Source organism: Pongo pygmaeus, chromosome 14, assembly GCF_028885625.2.
Source record: "Pongo pygmaeus isolate AG05252 chromosome 14, NHGRI_mPonPyg2-v2.0_pri, whole genome shotgun sequence".
NCBI lineage: Eukaryota > Metazoa > Chordata > Mammalia > Primates > Hominidae > Pongo > Pongo pygmaeus.
This window is the reverse complement of record NC_072387.2, coordinates 29,804,628-29,821,418: the sequence shown is the minus strand read 5'-3', so window position 1 is coordinate 29,821,418 and position 16,791 is coordinate 29,804,628. Positions and strand designations below refer to the sequence as shown.

The following is a 16,791-nucleotide window of genomic DNA, read 5'->3' as shown; positions in this document are numbered from 1 at the left end:
AAAAACTGTATTCACACTATGTAATGAAACTATACTCAACCCATACATTTTTCTAATATGTAATAAGATGAAACATTTTTAAAATGTTGATATTAAACTGGCAGTTTTACAATTTATAAATCAGCACTGAAATAAAGCCAATGCTATAAATACAGCCTTTGACATTTTAATGGCACAACATAATCATGAATGACTTAGAAAAACTGCCAGTCCCACATGCAAAGAGAATAAAACATTAATTAGAAATTTAGAGTAATGCTATTTCCAAACAAAACAATAACCCCCAGCTTCTAGCTATTCTGTATCTTAGCCTTCAATCTCACTATATTCTGAAAATCATTCTTCTTACATAGTAGAGTTGGCAGACCCCTTTGTAGACTAGGAACTCACAGAGGTGTGCTGTGATAAGAATATACGTATTGTTATTGGCTGGAAAATGAGAATGGTTTCCCTTTTTCAAATTACAAGGTATTTTCTACTAAAAACCCTAAAAGCTTAAAAATTTTCTGCTGCCAAATACAGTATCTCCAATTCTCCCAAAGTTCAAAACAGTAAGGGCCTCTATTAGGCTCCTATTTTTTTTTTTTTTAAATAAAACTTAACCTAGATCCAGCAATCCCACTACTGGGTATCTACCCAGGAGAAAAGAAGTCATTATACAAAAGAGATACTTGCACACGCATGTTTATAGCAGCACAATTCATAGTTGCAAAAATATGTAACTAGCCCAAATGACCATAAATCAACGAGTGGCTAAAAAAACTATGGTATATATATATATGATGGAATACTATTCATCCATAAAAAGGAATGAATCAATGGCATTCACAGCAACCTGGATGGGATTGGAGACTATTATTCAAAGTGAAGTAACTCAGAAATGGAAAACCAAACATCGTATGTTCTTACTCATAACTGGGAGCTAAGCTATGAGGATTCAAAGGCATAAAAATGATACAATGGACTTTGGCGACTTGGGGGGAAATGGTGGAAGGGGGTGAGGGATAAAAGGCTACAAATTGGGTTCAGTGTATACTGCTCAGGGGATGGGTGCACCAAAATCTCACAAATCACCACTAAAGAACTTACTCATGCAACCAAATACCACCTGTTCCCCAAAACCCTATGGATATAAAGAAAAATAAAATAAAAATAAATAAAAACAACAACAACAAAAAATAACCTCGTGCAGGGTTTTCTGAGACTAATTCTTTTTATTTCTCTAAGTTGTACATTTTATCATCTTTGCATTAGGAAAATCACTGTCAGAATTCTCAAAATGTTCAGTCAACAAGCATATTGTAACTAATGTGCTTTTCCCAAAATTCATGAATTTTGCACTTTTCCCAAAATTCATGAATGTTTCTCTACCCTGAAATGCAAATGGAACAATGGTAGCATCAGGGACTAAGGGGACCTCAAACATCTACACAGTCTTTCTTACAAGAATTGTGCATGCCCATCTCTCAAACACAGCTGTTTAAATTTTTATTTTAGAAGGAAGTCTGGATAGATTCCAAAACCACTCTTTACCCCATTTGTAGTGTTCTTCTCCAGTGTAAGTAGCCCCTATTATTTCCCAGTTTCCACACATGTGACCAATCCAAGCTGACCAAAGAGCTGATAAATAACATTCAGTCTTCAGATACACAAGTTCCTTTGTCTTCTGTAATTGCTGATGGGTAGTTGTTCTCTTTTTAAAACCCAGGTTTTAAAACTTCAGTTTAAAAGGTAAATAAAGGTACATATTATGTGACATGTGGACTAGAAGATAACCCAATACTGTTGAAACATCTTACTTTTAAATGTAAACATTTTAGACACATAAAATACCAAGAACTCAATCACTAAATCATGAAAAAAAAATTATGTTCATACCCACTTTAATTTTCTTTTTCTTCACCTAGAGGGTTACTTTATCATTTTTTTTGGCCCAACATTTTTAGCCACTGGAGTGATGAAAATTAAATCCACAATGAACTATTACGGCCTACTTATTTGAATGTCTAAAATACAACATCTGGTCACACCATTGTTGGTGAAGATTTGGAGAATTTGAACTCCCATACACTGTTACTAGAAATGAAAGTGTAACAACCACTTTGGAAAACAATTTGGACATTTCTCAAAATGTTAAGCACACACCTTTAATAACACCTAGATATTCTTCTCCCAATATTTTGGAAAGTAAACTTTCGTACAAAAAGTTGCACATGAATGTTCATAGCAGTTTTATATATAATAGCTAAAAACTGAAAGCAACCATGTGTCCATAAACAAGTCAAGATGCATGCAATGGAATACTAGTCAGCAATAAAAATGATTTAACTTTTGATACCTGTAATAATGTGAATGAAACTCAAAATAATTATTGTGAGTGAAAAGCCAGACCTCTCCTCCCAGAATGACATACTATACGATTACATTTATATGAAATTCTAGAAACTGCGAACTAATACATAATGACAAAGCAGATCAGAGGTTGTCAGGGGCCTGAAGAGGGCAAAGAAATATGGAAGAAAGGGATTACAACAAGTTGCAAGGAAACTTTTGGGTGTGTTTTATGTGTTCACCATCAGGATTGTGTTGGCAGTTTCACAGTAAATCAAAACTTACCTAATTATAAATTTAAATATATGCCACTTACTATATGCGAATCAATCTCACTAAGGGTGTTAGTTTTGTTGAATTTCAGTTGACATGTAATAATTGTAATATTTATCGGAGACAGTGATGTTTTAATATATGTATACAATGTGTAATGATCAAATCGGGGTAATTCACATATGCATCACTCTAAATCTTTACATTTATTTATTTATTTTTTTTGAGATGGAGTCTCGCACTGTCGCCCAGGCTGGAGTGCAGTGGCACAATCTCGGCTCACTGCAAGCTCCGCCTCCCGGGTTCACGCCATTCTCCTGCCTCAGCCTCCCGAGTAGCTGGGACTACAGGCGCCCGCCACCACGCCCGGCTAATTTTTTTTTTTTGTATTTGTAGTAGGGACGGGGTTTCACCATGTTAGCCAGGATGGTCTTGATCTCCTGACCTCCTGATCCACCCACCTCGGCCTCCCAAAGTGCTGGGATTATAGGCGTTAGCTACCGCGCCCGGCCAAGCCTGTGAATATTTAATAATCAGCTGCCACAAGACAAATATATTTAACGGTTTAACTATTCCCTGGCTCTCTTATCACATAGGCAGCTGTCAGTGTATTTATTGGGTGTGTGTTTTATTCAAGTGGGCATTCATACTCAATCTGTAGTCAACACAAACAGAACATGTTGGCCTTTTCCAGACTTTTTAATGCTTGACTTTAAATATTGATACATCAGTTTTAAAAGGGCTTTGGCTTTTTTCACGTACTAAAGATGCCTGGAGTTTTTGTTTGAATCGTGTTGATTTTTGAGGGGTAGAACTGGCCACAGGGGATTGAGTTAAGCATAGGTTCAGAGATTGCAATAGGTGAAAAAAGAGACTCAAATTCTTTTTATGAATGTTAGCAGAATTCCTTACTTATGTTTAAAAAGTCCCCAACATGCCCTAAATTCATGTAACAGAGCTATAACTAGGAAATTAATATATTAAGGACAGCATGTGACATTACATATCGCAATCTATTTTCCATTATAAAATATATGTAAAAAGCCTATTATCATCTGAAGTTAAAAAAAAAAAGTTCTGTCCCTTTAAAAAATCTCTTTTACAGCTACTTTTACATGTGAGCAATGTTCCTTATTCAGTCTTCTGGATAGAAAAGGCACATCGACGGCTGGGCACGGTGGCTCACGCCTGTAATCCCAGCACTTTGGGAGGTCGAGGCAGGCGGATCACGCGGTCAGGAGATGCAGACCATCCTGGCTAACACGGTGAAACCCCGTCTCTACTAAAAATACAAAAAATTAGCCGGGTGTGGTGGCGGGCGCCTGTAGTCCCAGCTACTCGGGAGGCTGAGGCAGGAGAATGGCGTGAACCCGGGAAGTGGAGCTTGCAGTGCGCAGAGCGCCACTGCACTCCAGCCTGGGTGACAGAGCGAGACTCCATCTCAAAAAAAAAAAAAAAAGAAAAAAAAGAAAAGGCACATCGACATTGCAATTTCCAGTGCATAATGCTCTTCATGTGTCCATAACTGCATATTCAAGATCCAGCCTGGACTCAGAGTTGCAAGACACACTCCCGCCAAAGAAACAAATAACTTTTATGATTGTTCTGAAAATACTAACACCACCTCTCAGAGTTAGCACTTACTATGGAAAAAAGTTTCCTAAAGTCAATAAAGCCATGTGGCTTTGGTAATAAAGTAGGTATGGTAAGACATTTTCATAGATTAAAAAGTAAAGAACAGAGCTCATGATAACGCTTCATGCATTGATGCCAAGGCTATATTTTCCAAATGAAAATGCATTTCTATGTTTTGTTTTACTTTCAGAACAATTTGATAAATGTTATGCAAAGAAGCTTTCTTTTTAAGTACTCACATTTCTGTGAATGTCAAAAATTGTCTTCCACACTAGGACTCAATTCTCACTCCTCCAGTTCTATACCTTCCAATTAGATAATAAGCACTGCCTGGAATTTTTAAGACTACATGAAAGCAGTGTTGGCAAAAACGCCTAAGGTGAAACTGCACCACAGAAAAGGTACTGAGTAAATCCTGAAGTAACGCAATGTAATCCTCCCTTTTGCATCTAATATCTGATCATGAAATGACAACCCTAAGAAATATCGTTTGCATGGGGTATGTTTAACAATAACTGTTTCCTGTTTACATAAAGAAATTGTTTTGTTTTGTAGTCAAAGAAACTGTCATCGGAGTAAAAAATACGTCTTCATACATATCTTGGGTTAAACTGTTTCAGTTAAAAGAAACACTGAACAATGGTGATGTGGTATGCAAATTGAGTCCTTTATTAAAATGCAAAAAAAATGACATGGATTTCTTACAATAGTGAACGGAGACTGGATGACTACTGCACTACCATCAAAACAGATCACAGAATTTTGATCCGCCAAACTTGATCTCCAGGAGTATATTAGCCAAATTTCTGTTCCATGAGATGGCATTACACGCATTGTAAGAGCTGGCTTTCTCACGCTCTAAATCTATCACAGGCTCTACTCATCAATATACTAATAATTCCTGCTGAACTCTAAGGAACTCTTTCCCACAGAAGGAATATACCCTGGGCCGCTCACAGACAACGCTCTCCCGCCGCCGGCGCTGGCCCGGGATGCGGCCCCGAGACGCCTGCAGCCGCGCGCTGGCTCAGGGGACCTCCGCAGGACGCAGGCGGGCGCCGGGGCCGGATCGGGCTTGGGCAGAGTGACAGGCTCCCAGTCGTGAGCCTCACAAGCAGATCTATTTACAATATCCCGGATAGGAGTCCAGGTCGCGTCGCTCGCACCGCCCGCGGGGACCCGGCGTGAATTCACACGCTCCCCTCCCACCGCCTCGCCGCCTGTCACGGCCCCGGGACCCGGTCAGCCCCTCCGGGGGTTCCCTTCGCCTCGCAGTACTCCGCCCGCGAGCAGCCCCCGCCTGCGCTCCTCCCTCCCTCGGGCGGCCGCCTCCTCTCCCGGCTCCCACCCAGCGGGGATCCACCAGGGCGAGGGCTGAAGACCTCGCGGGACGCCGCGCGCCCGGGACAGCGACACACCTACCTTCCCAGCCACCTGGGAGGCTGCAGGTCCAGGCCGGAGCCCGAGGCTCAGGGGCGCCCGGAGCCGTCCTGGTTAAAGCGCAGGGCGCGGGGTTGCATGGGGGTCCAGTCCAGCGTGCACGCCGTGCACCTCCCAGCGCAGGGCTCCGCTCTCTCCCGTAGCCCGGCAACGGCAGCCACCCCGGAGCCCCGCCCACCAGGAGCCCCGCCCAAGGCACCGCCCACCCGAGCCCCGCCCTCATCACCGCCCTCTCCGTGGCTCCGCCCCCGTCCAGAGCCCCGCCCCCAGCCCACACTGCGTCAGCCTGACTTGCTCTGCAGTTGGGTTCTTTGGAGGCCCCCACTCCGGGGCTGCTGAAGCGGATGAATGTGAGGCTGACTGGGGGCTTGGAGATGGGGAACCGGAGACCACCAAGAACATGGCTGTGTTGGGAAACTTTCCTTCAGAGCAGAGAGGGAGGCTTCCTTTCCGCCGTGGTGTTCCCCACCTTTCAGCCTTTCCCGCGTGGGCCCCCATCCCACCCAGAGGGGATACGGCGGCCAGGTCTGCGCTGCTGCGCCTGAGCTCAGGTCGGCGGAGGTCGCAGACCTCGGCTCCCCAGCCAGCAGGGACTCGCCGGTGCGCGTTCCCACGGACGCCTCCCGGGGAAGCCCGGGGAAGCCCGAGTTCGCCTCCTGCAGGCCGGGAAGCACTCGCCCCGAGACCGCCGCACCCTCGCGGCGGAAGGACGTCTGCACCACAGCTGTAGCACCAGCGCGTGCGAGGCGGGGCCAGGGCCAGGGGCTCACTGGGCAGTTTTGCTGAAAGGGTTAAGAGAATCGCGTCTGTAACAAAATACTTTTACAGCAGTAGAATGCTGTAAAAGTGCAAGCAGTATTGTTCTATTCGTTCACCCAAGATACGGTGCATGACTTTGGTACCAAGGCATCCACCGTTTCTCACGTGTTGGTTTTGACTTCCCGACTCAAGTGCACTGTTTGAATGGATCCAAGTCCCTGTTTCTTTTCTATACCCCAAGGCCCACTGGAGCCCCTCCATCAGTATTTGTTGAATGAATGAGTGAATAGGTTGCTGTATTTCATTGCCCAAAAGCACAGCTTGTGATCCCAAGCTTCCAACAGCGTAGCACTATACTAGGTACTTGTGAACAATGTTAAAAATATTATCATTCCCGATGTCACACCTTGATAGAGGTTGTATATTTCAAATCTAACACATCCAGAATATAGATCACAATAACGACTTATCGGTAAACGATTTCCAAATGATGTACATTATCTAATTTGAACCTCAAGGCAAGTGTGTGGTTCCCTGTCACATCTCCCAGCGGCTACCTGATCACACTCCAGCCCTCAGTGCACATCACTACCATATTCATTCCCACATCCCGCTGAACCTGAAAAGTCACTTCTTTATCTGTGTTTCCTTCCCCAACTACACCTGGATCTCCCGAGGGCATCTCCTAATTCCTTGATATCCCGATATCACGGGGCCTAGCATACGATGGATACTCAGCACTTCTAAGCTGAGTTACTGCATCTTCTTTTGCAAGGTCTCACGCAGTCCTGCATCGTCCTCTCTTTGTCTTGGTGCCCACCACCTCCTCCACCACCATGCAGACCCTCCCCACCCCTCACCACAGCACTGCCTCGGTCATCAACCCTGCTTCCCGCCTTTCATCACTGCTACTGTCAGGCTGAAGAGTCACAGGAAGTTCTTCACTGAAAAGAATGGATTCTGCGCTCCTTAGATTAGCATTCCAAGATGTGCAGGTGCAGCCCTACACCTATTACCAGCCTTGCCTCGCCTCTGGAGCAGGCTTTATAAACTGCACCGCGTGGCCCTTCCTTTGCTCTCTACTTCCTCTTCGTGCTCTCCCATCCTACCTCTGAGCTTTACCTACTTGCCTTACTCCAGTTTCAGCACTTCGCTCAAAAGCCACGGCTCTCACGAGTTTTCCCTCTCAATTCTGAGCCTATATATTTCCTTGCTCCAAGGTTTGTAGCAATTTAGCACTTGCCCATTGTGTCCTGTATCATAAGATTCTGTGTACTAACTTTCTTCTTCAAGGAGTTAAAAACACTTTCAGAGAAGGGGCATATTTTGTTCTGATTTGTATCTCTGACAGTATCACTCATTCAAATAAATGTTCAACCAAAGCTTTCTGAGTGGAATTGAATCTGCCAGCTCAGGAACTACCTTCTCTGACTTCAACCAAATGTTCTTCTTCTCTCTGACCTCCTTTTGTCCTTAGAGACAGTAACACATTACTGAGTTCATTAGTTCTTGAATCATTTTATGTGTTTTGACTGGTCTTCCCAGTTAGCCTGTTAGCTTACAATAGAGAGAGAACCTATTGTTAGCCTGAATGGGCTTGGGCATCTGACAATCTGGTCCCAATGCCAACCTGTCATTCAGTAGTTGCATGACTTTGGAAAAGTTACTTAACCTCTCTAAGTTTCTGGTTCTCCATATGTAAAATGAGTTGCTTCATTGATGGTTGTTAAGTATTAATAGATAAGGTATTTAAAGTGCTTAGGCCAATGCCTGGCACTCACTAAATAGCCATTCTTAGTAGCAATATAGCCTCTTACAATGCCTAGCATCAATCAATAAATGATCATTGATGGTGAGAAAAAGGACATTGAACCTCTGCACTCCAGCTGTTAGATTCATCTAATTCTTTAAAGAGGCTCATTAAGCTAAACACAGTTGGCCCTCCACATCCATGGATTTCACATCATGGATTCAACCAACTGCAGATTGAAAATATTTGGAAAAAAAAAGAATAGTTGTGTCTGTACTGAACATGTACACTTTATTTTGTCATTATTCCCTAAACAATATGGTATAACAACTATGTACACAGCATTGACGTTGTATTAGATATTATAAGTAATAGAGTGATGATTCAAAGCATATGCAAATTTATACCATGTTTTGTAAGGGACTTGAGCATTTGCAGATTTTGGTATCCAAGAGGGTGTCCTGAAAGCAGTCCCCCTCAGATGCTGAGGGAACAAACTCTATAGTTCCCACTTTCCCTCATTTGAGTGTTATATGATTTGGAGACAGTGTCTGAACAAAAACTCAGGCACACAATTGAGCACCATAGTAGTATAAAAAGAATTCTGTGGGCCGGGAGCGGTGGCTCACGCTTGTAATCCTGGCACTTTGGGAGGCCGAGGCAGGCGGATCACCTGAGGTCCGGAGTTTGAGACCAGCCTGGCCAACATGGCGAAACCCCGTCTCTGTAAAAATACAAAAATTAGCCGGGCATGGTGCCAGGTGCCTGTAATCCCAGATACTAGGGAGGCTGAGGCAGGAGAATCACTTGAACCTGGGAGGCAGAGGTTGCAGTGAGCCAAGATCACACCACTGCACTCCAGCCTGGGGGACAGAGCAAGACTCCGTCTCAAAAAAAAAAGAATTCTGTGATCCTTAGGCTCATGCAAAATGAAAATGGATGCTTGTAATTAGGACGGGGAGCATTTTACTTCCTTTAAAACACTGCATATAGTTAATGGGTTACAATTTTTACTGGAAAAGCAAAATTGCTATGACAATCTTGATAGAGGTGTTTGTTTTTAAGATTTATGTTAAAAGTTAGTTTTCTGAAGATAGTTTTAGCAATATCTGAGAGCTGATACAAAGTGCATTTTTTTAAAATATTTTTCCCCAAAAGTTGAACTAAGGAAAACTTGAAAAACCCCTGAAAAAATAGTTTCAGTGATAAACTAGCTCACTGGTAGCAAAGCTAATGAAAAATTGCCTGACTTCTAGTCATTTCTCTTGTAAATCACTATTCCTTGGGGAAAAAAAATGGAATAGAATGCAAGCTACAGGAGAATATGAAATTTTGTCTCTTTGGTTTACAGTTTTTGGCACATAGTAAGTTCTCATTAAAAATTTGTTGGATGAATTAGTAATTGAGAGTGAGAATCTCAAAGGGTAATAAAGTTTTCCAAATACAGTTAAGAAAATAAGTGGAGGAGGAACCCCCAAGACCTAGCTATTTAAGTAATTCCCAGTACCTACTACTGCCAATTATAGACTATCAGCATGGGGCTGAGGGAGCACTGTGAGGCCAATGCCCAGTGACTTCCTGAATGTCACACATCAAGTTAATTAACAAAGCTGGAATCAGAATCTGGGCTTTCTGTATCTCAACATAATCTTCACCATACCATGGGTGCATAAACCAATATATATAAAAAACCCAAGGAGGCTTTTTTAATATAATTTATATAATGTGGAGCTCAAGACACTTACAGAGCAAAGTTGTTGCAAGTTGCAGCACTTGCACTGATCTTTGTGAGTCTGGCCCTGAGTACCTCATTGGCTAGACCCTTTTCATGAGTTTGATGAGAGAAGAGACAGTCCATTGACTCTCCTTCTCTGCTTCCTGATGAACATGGTGGACTCCCTGACCTAGGACTGGCTTGAGGCCAGGCTGGCTGAGCAGCAGTCCATGGTGCTAAGCTATAGAGCAACCAAAGAATGGGGGGCATTTAGCAGGATGGAGAAAACTATCCTTATCAGAATTCCCCTCAAAGACAGTGGGTTATGTTGGAAGGAATGGTTTATGAAGTCAATTGAAACCCCCACATGACTTCTCCTTCCCCTTGTCATCAAAGAGAAAATTTAAGTCACAAAGGAGGGTGTTAAACTACCTACTTAATCTAAAGAAGTGAGTATTGATTTTGCCAAGTGGGTGGGTTTGAGGTAACAACTTTGGAGCCAAAGCTGAATGACTAGTGACAGTAGAGGAGAAATTAAAGCACAACCAACACAGCCACCAGGGAGCCTCCCTCTGCCCTCCCATCATAGAGCTCACCCAGGCAGACAACGTTTTAAACAACCAGCCTTTAAAGGGATCAAATCACTCATTCTTCCAGGGTGGCTTGGACTGGCCTTGCCGACACAGAAAGACAATCCGACTAAACCAATGCCAGACGGTTGAGTTCAGTTCACTCCTGAAGCAGAGGGAGAACACATTATACCTTCACGGCTTAGGGAGGTCCTTTGTGGCCATCTTGACAGAAAACACTATTAAAAATGTCTAATAGTTCTTACAAAATATATGAAAGGAAAAAAAAAACTGGAGCCCACATTTTTGGCCAAAGTTTTGGCTGTAATATTTGCTGACAGTCAAGTTCAGCTTTGTGTAATTCTTATAAGAGAAAGAATGAACCACCTAGCCCCAGAACAAAAAAAATGTAGAACACAATGCTGCCACTGAATTATTCCTATAATCTTGTACATGTTATTTATCCTTGCACAAGTACTTAATAGATATTGAATTAATTAATAATGAGTGAATTAATAAATATAGGTCACGTTAGTAATAATCTTGTATATATAGGAATCCTAAGGAGGGTGATAAGCCCTATTATGAGGGCAGCTGTTTGGCCATGAGAGTCCTGTATTTGTTTAAAATTTTATCAATAACTAAATTAAAGTTTTTCACACAAGGTATATATATATATATATATACACACACACATATATGTGTGTGTATATATGTACATATATACATATATACGTATACACAAGGTATATAATATATACACATATGTATATATAGTACACATATATATGTGTATATATAATATACCTTGTGTGAAAAATTTTAATTATTTGTATAATATATGTATAATATATACATATATATGTGTATATATATATATATTTTTTTTTTGAGATAGAGTCTCACTCTGTCACCCAGGCTGGAGTGCAGTGGCGTGATCTCGGCTCACTGAAAGCTCTGCCTCCCGGGTTCACACCATTCTTCTGCCTCAGCCTCCCGAGTAGCTGGGACTACAGGCACCTGCCACCTTGCCCGGCTAATTTTTTGTATTTTTAGTAGAGATGGGGTTTCACCATGTTAGCCAGGATGGTCTCGATCTCCTGACCTCGTGATCCGCCTGCCTTGGCCTCCCAAAGTGCTGGGATTACAGGTGTGAACCACCGCGCCTGGCCCCAAGATATGTTTTTTCAAGGAAGAAAAGCAAAGAGCTAATGAAAACATGCTCAAGATTCTTAACATAATCAAACATGATATGAAACACATATCATATCATGTTTGAAATGCACATTGAGTTTGTCAACTGAAGTTTCACAAAATCCCACTGGGAATTTCCCTGGAGGAAAATTAACCTTTAATTATTAAACTTTTTGTGGATGCCACTGGCATCATCTAAGAAAATATCAATTCCTTCAAAGCTCACAAATATGTGTTGATATAATGCCAAACTCCTATATACACATACACACAGAGACAAACACACAAATACATATATAATTCCACATCACATTGATGCACTAAACTTTTTGTGAAAATTATTTTACATGTTAAATTATGGTTAGCAGCTACTGTATTTAGACAGCTTAGAAGTCCAGAAGTAGAAGGAACAGTTGGGAAATAATCAGACGAATCCAGCTGACTGACATATCTATCACGGAAGCAAAAAAAAAAAAGCACTACAATAGGAAGTGGCTCTCTTTATTTTTCAAACTAATATTGTTCTTTGATGAGCTTCAGGGTGCATTTGTTTCAGCAGTTGTTGGAAAGCAGACCCCTCATGGTAGACTGGAAAGAACATTGGACTAGAACTGGGAAAATCAGCCATGTGACCTTGTTAAGATAGGGACATTCATTTTCTATAGCCTCAGTTCCCTCATCAGTAAAATGGCCATAAAAATTCCAATCCTGCTTATTTCATAAAGATGATGTGATCAACTCCCTCGCTTCACACATGAGAAAACTCTCTTGAGGTCATATAGCTAATTGGTGACAGTATCAGGACTCAAAATAAAAGTCTTTTGAAGACTTGGACTTTCTGTAGTAACAAAGCTGCCATTGAAGCAACAGATAGGAAAGTGCTTTGAAAAATGTCACATAAGGGTTTTGTTCAGTAGAAGTAATGGGACTGTATCTGCCAAAGTCATTTTGCGGCAGTTAATTAGGAAATGCCTTTTGAGACTGTACCTGTACCTTCAGATATAACCATCTTTCTTTTAAAATCAAATACACTCTATTTCATTTCTCAGCAATGACACTAGAAGTAAACAATTAACTGAATTAATTCAGACACTGAAGTGGATTTTCAAGGACTTGACTTGCCCAAGCTAGTTTTCTACAAAGCCTAAATTAATCAGATAATTACTAATTCTCCCTTTGTTTTGTGCTGAGGAGAGCCTGTATTTGTTAAAATGATCCTAGTAGCAGAATAAATAGTCATTTTAAAAATTTTAAAATCCAAATCTGAACTAAATGAGCAAGTTTCAAACACACTATTTCTTTAGGCACCGTCTCCAGTCATTGTTTTAAAAGGTTAATTTTCTTTATCTGAATGTGAACATTAATACCACTTTTGTGATTAAAAGGAAGATTTTAAGCAAACAAATTTAAAAAAAACAAACTAAACCGATATTGCAGGATATTGTGAACATGATTTGTTGTACTCTTAGAAAAAAAAAAGCAAATGCCTCTCCTGACATGACTAAAAACAGCAGTTAAATCTTTAAGATTAAATTATTACTGACACACTTTAAAAATATAATCAGTTTAGCATGGCTTTAAATAACCTCCACTTAACAACTAGCTAAGTTTTAAAATTAAATAAACAATGCTAATTACCCTTCTAGTATCAAGAGGAAAGTGTAGAAAGTAATTTAATTAAATGGCTCTGAAAAATTAATTACATATGAAATGAGACTCATTAGACCTTTCCTGTTTCATCAGAATTTCAGACTAAAGGATAACTGGTCTTATCACTTATGGTTTCTTTGTGGTTCAGCTAGCATCAAATAGACTTGTGATAATAATTAAATATTTTGCCCAGATAAATTTAGGACTAGAACATTAAAAAAAAAAAAAATCATCGCGAACAAAGTATCAGTGTTACTTTTCCATTGTATTTAGTTTTTATATTTCACTGTAAAGATTTTACTCTGTGTGTGTGAGCGTGAGTGTGTGTGTATCATGAACTGACAAAAAAATAACAGTTAACTTTCAAATTCGGTACAGCAATATAATTTGGTTTTGTCATGTTGGGCATTAGCTAAAGTGAAAATGTGACTGAGATACTTTATGTAACATAATAACTGTTGATTACTCAGATAGTTTTCATAAACAGTTGGCAAATTTTGACTTACAACAGCTGTCACTATAAATGTAAAGTAAATGTTAATTTAGGAATATTAACCTTGTGAATGTTTCTGTAAATAAGGCTTATGCTATTTCCAAAGGTTATAGAAAATCACTAGAGTATTTTTAGCCAAACTTAGTGCAACTTTATCCTCACTGTTTTTAAATTCTTCAGTTTTACACATTAAAGTCTTTAATCATACTTGAATGGTTTTTCAGTGATTCCCTTGAGTGTACAAACACATAAGGAAATGTATTTGATAGATTTACATCTTGGAAGTGAGAGAATAAATAAACTAAAGAAACAGTATTGCCAGAGATACATTTTACTTTTTTATATAAGAAAACAAAGAAAGCATTTTTAACAAGCAAAGTTGCACTGACTGTTTACTAAATAAGGTAACCTGTAAATACTTAGAGCAATTATAGCTCACAGATCTCAGGGGCTGAAGTACCGGTTGCATGCTAAAGTTAGCACTGTTCTGTTTTGTCCTGTTTGTACAACTCATTTCCAAGTAAAATTTGCATGACAGACTGCAAACCCTCTTGTACAAACTACTAAAAATTGCATCAAGTTCCATAGTTACTCTGATACACACATTCAGCATCATGTAGTATTCAGCTGTATAAATGCTTTCTAAAAAATTAATTAAAACCATTCTTTTCTCAGAACACATGCGAAAAATGCAGTGAAAGCTATAACAAAACTTAAAACAGAGTACCTGCAACATGCTGAGCTCTTTGCAGTACTTACCCGTTCGGCAACTTAGTTTCTCCTGGCAGCACTTCTGTGCCAAATGCTTCTACCTTCCCAAAAATGTATGTCAGCACAAGCCCAGACGAAACTTCAAATCCAGGAAAATAAAATTAACCATGCAGATCAAAGGCAGACGAGCAGGGAGATGAAATGCCTGTAATCTGATCAGTGATCAGTTGCTGAACATCAAAGGCAGGGCTGAGTTTATATATATGCATGGATATCAAGAAAGTTCACTTTCAGCAGGTAGTTACCCTCCCGCCTCCTAGTCCACAGATTCTTTTGTTAAACATGGATCACGTTGTTTTCCTCCTCTTTTTTGCAATGAGGCAATGCTGGTAGTTCTCCCATGCTTGGGCTGAGTGGCTGGATCTGTAGCTTTTTTGGTTCCCAAGCTGTGTTGTGGACTGTGTGTTGGAAGCTTTTCCTAGTGCCAGCGGGTTCTGCTTTATCCCTTTCATCTCGCTGAACTGCAGATCCCATGACATCATTCAGCGCCGTGGGACTGGTAGGAGAGCTGTAATTCAGCCTGTGGGGGAGTATAGCTCAAGAGAAGCCAGAGTTTGGCTGATTTCTAATCACGTTAGACTATCGTGCCTCACACAGGACAGTTTCTGTTATCTGTCTGCCAGCTGGAAAGGACAGCAACTGCTGCTGGATGCTTCTTGGGTGATAAGATCCCTGATGGATGGACGTGCCAAATGACAGCATTTAATTGCCTCTTCGCTGATAAAAATCACAATTTCCTACAGAGACTGGGTGTGGAATATTCAGCATAGTTAAATAGCACTATGAGACCACTCTGAAAAACACCCAAGGACACTGCCAGATGGACTGATAACATTTTCACATTTTGTTTCCAGTTTTCAAAGTGACAAGTCTTTAAGGATTTTAAGGAAACTGCCCTTTCTTTGAAACATACATTATTAGGATCTGATCACCAATCAAACCGGGGTGTGTTAAGTAGTTAAGCAGCAGATAACCAACAATTCATGAATAAACTGCTATCTTCCACTGGCTCACTTAAGACTTTGGGCAGAGACTTAATCTCAATCTTTGCCTTAGTTTGGGACTCTGGAAATTAGATTTTAAAGCAATATCTACTTCTTAGACATATTTCATTAATACTTGTTGAGCATTTTAAAATTCACAAAAGAAGAATTATGTAGAACAAAGCATTTGCCCTGTGATTATTGCAAAGCCATGTTATTTGCCTTTTAGGGCTGTTTCTTCCAAACTCATAGTTTGGACTTACAACTCACTAAAAAATTACCACCTTAGCCTAATTCTTCATATTTTAAAATTAAATATATTGCTCATTATTTAAAATTTTTAAGCTATTTTCCTTAACAATGCCAGATTCAATACAATATGATTATTTTATTTTGAGTATTTAGTAAAATAGAAGATAAGAAGAAATTTCATCTTCCTTGAAATCCAGGATATGGTGCTTTTCTGATTTTCAGACAGTTCTTTCATGGAATGAGGACAATTTTTCTATTTTATAATAGAAACTCACCAACTTTTAGAAGTTAAGTTAAAAATATGTTTGCAAAACTTAGGGGATAGTAGAACTCAGTCTTTTTAAATGTAACTTCCCTCCTTAACTGGTTTTGTCTAATTTTTCCTGATGTGATATTTGAAAATGTTGTCTATGAAGTGTTTATTTCCAGATTTCTATGATTCTTGAATAATTTTAATAGCAAAATATTTAGTTTGAACAGTTCATAAGTTCCGTATAACATTTAAATAGTCCTGTTGATTTTTCCATGTTTCTTGTATAATTTTTCTACTTATACATCATTTCTCAAAAATGCACAGGGCTCAAATAGTATTTGAACTGGCAGGTGTGATGCTTAAGGACTTCCTTAAAGCAGACCAGGAAAATTCCTGTGACATCTGGGCTTCACATACGTTTCCTGGGCACCTTGAACCCATGAATACAAAGAAAATATTTACAAAGACAAAATATTTACAAGAAGGCATGTGCCCATTTCTTTTCTGAGGTAGTCCAAACCTACCACCAGCATGGAATCCATATGCCAACAGCCTGCACTCAGGATTAAAGTTTCCCGATACACTGATATATTAAATCAGAGCAACTAGACACTCTGTAAGGCTCATTGGCTAAGCAAGTAGATTCTATGTCTTTATAGATTTCAACACCAGTAGAAATAGGTGAAGGACTGAATTCGGATTCTTGTGTTCCACTGAAAAACAT

General features: G+C 40.1%; 1 protein-coding gene across 3 annotated transcripts in view; it reads right to left on the bottom strand.

Annotated features, from left to right (window-relative positions):
* The window catches only part of TNFRSF19 (TNF receptor superfamily member 19), a 105,841-nt gene extending 90,835 nt beyond the window's left edge, over positions 1–15,006 (bottom strand). For 2 of the 3 annotated variants that reach the window (XM_063650616.1, XM_054446839.2), the window contains exon 1: positions 5,662–5,831. The gene's annotated coding sequence lies outside the window, so the exon portion shown is untranslated. Of the gene's footprint in view, positions 1–5,661; positions 5,832–14,567 lie in introns of those variants that run through there. The other variant, XM_054446837.2, reaches the window with a different exon arrangement.
* Between the last annotated feature and the right edge of the window lie 1,785 nt (positions 15,007–16,791).